This window comes from Fukomys damarensis, unplaced genomic scaffold, assembly GCF_012274545.1.
Source record: "Fukomys damarensis isolate Sample0158 unplaced genomic scaffold, DMR_v1.0_HiC HiC_scaffold_6, whole genome shotgun sequence".
In the NCBI taxonomy this organism is placed as follows: Eukaryota; Metazoa; Chordata; class Mammalia; order Rodentia; family Bathyergidae; genus Fukomys; species Fukomys damarensis.
The window spans coordinates 9,735,709-9,737,796 of NW_022900918.1; the positions used below are offsets into that span (position 1 = coordinate 9,735,709).

Here is a 2,088-nt window from a genome sequence, read left to right on the forward strand (position 1 = left end):
TCTTGGAGATCTGAGAGAAGCTCTTAAAGTACCTTGGCTGGGTCAATGTCCACTGTCCACATTTTAAGCTGCTCCTTGGCCAAATTCCTGCACTTGTGGTATGGATGTGCACAGCATGAAAACCCAATGTGTCAGGAAACCCAGCTGGCTCACCTCTCTCCTCTCCCAGGCCCATTAAGGCCAGAGATCCTGGTGGTTGGTCAGTACCACTCCAGGCCCGACACCAGCCACCTTCTCTGTATATGGCAGAGACAAAAGAAGAGAACAAGATAGTCCAGTCCTATACCCACTCACTGGCAAGAGGCACAGTGCCTGTAGAAGATGTCCAGCCAGCCTCCAGGATCAGAGGGGACAGACACAGGCCCTAGCAGAGAAGGCAGGGCCCTGGAAGTGACCCTTGCAAGGAAAGCTATCAAGAGCCCCCACTGGATTAGAAAGGGAGCCTGAGACCATGAAAGCAGAAATGGTGAGGGTCGCCAAGCATGCACTGGTTTATTGACCAAACTTCATGTTGTAGACAACTTATGACAGGTCAGGAAACTCCTCTAGGCCTGTGGCAACTGAACAGTTCCTTGATGGAAACACAGTGTAGGCAGAGCTTATGAGGAAGCCAGCCAGCCTTAGAGGAGTCCTACATGGGTCTTCTAAAGAAAATAGTTACTACACCACCCCCCAAAATAGAGCCCCACAATCAAATGTGCAAAGGATGAAGGAACCCATTTGGGCCACAATGAGGGGAGAGAGAGTTTTGCAGCAATTATGGGTTTACAGCTGATCTGAGGGGCCAAGCCTAGGCACTTAAAGCCTCAGCTGTAAGTACCAGTGAAGGCCTGAGGGTGGTGTCTTCTCACCTTTATTGCTTTCCAGGGAGAAAGATGGGATTTGGATGTAAAAATGGGAGCCATCAGATTGCTTGAAGTGCAACGTGCCCCACGTGTGCCCACTAGAGGCCTGCAGGAAGACATGGCTGGTTCCCTGCCCACCACCCCTCAGCCTGGAACTGTTTCCCACATGCCTGAGAGACTAAATATCCTCCAGCGCCAGTCCTGGAGCTGTACCACATCACTGTCCAGGTTCTACATGCAGATACAGTAGTGCCAGCAATAGACATGGGAATTCTGGGCTTCCCTCGTGGCCCTGTAGAAAGGGATGACAGTGACACGGATGTTCTCATCTCCTGGTGGACATTGGACAGCTCTAGCCAGGGGTGGTTTTTCTCTTGCCAGTCCTGAAGTGTTTTCTGAACCATAAAAGGGGATGCTTTTGTCTGGTCACACAGAAGGAATCTTTTGAAGAGCTCATGTTGGACGGGAACTAATCAGAGGACGTGTAAGGAAAGATATCTTCATGGCTCACATAGTCCAGGCCTGGAATGGCATAGAGAGCCTGGCTGCCATCATGGTTAGCCAAGGTCACAGCTTCTGTCTGAGATCCCTGAGATACATGTGGACAGTCTCAGGCATTAATCAGCAGCACCTGATAGTAAATGTGAGTTTTACCTCTTTCCTCCTTAGGGCCATGGCCCACAGGATTCTCTGCTTTTATAGAAGCTGTGGAAGCCGGATCGTGGGCGTATAGCCTGGCCCACCAAGAAAGCAGGACAATGGTAGCCAAACACACCATGGAGAAAAGCTGCCCCGTCTCATATTCTCCATTCTGTTTTGGCACTTCAAGTACACCAACCGTCTCTAACACTTTTGCCCTCTTCTTGGTTTTGGGGTGAGAGATGCCTCCACATCCTCGGAGTCACTGTAGGTAGGAAGATCTGTGGCTGTCCACTGTCAGGGCCCGCCGGGCCACACAGCAGCCGCATCCCGCCCAAGTGCCCACCCGGCTGCTGACACAGGGCCGACCCTCTGCTGAACCTGTTGATTTCTTGATAGCAGCCATTCCTTCTGGAGTGAGGTAGAATCTCAGTGTTGTTTTCATCTGCATCTCTTGAATGATCCAGTGGTGTTGAACATTTTTTCATATGTTCATTTGCTGCTTCTACTTCTCCATCTGAGAAATGTCTGTTCATTTCAGATGCCCATTGCTCCAGTCTTTAAAGCTAACACGTTATTTTTGTGTAATTTCTGAAACAAACCC

The 2,088-nt window shown here is 50.1% G+C and overlaps 1 pseudogene; it reads right to left on the bottom strand.

Moving 5' to 3' along the window:
* Nucleotides 1-798: 798 nt before the first annotated feature.
* On the bottom strand, nucleotides 799-1,813 carry LOC104861069 (annotated as a pseudogene).
* Between the last annotated feature and the right edge of the window lie 275 nt (nucleotides 1,814-2,088).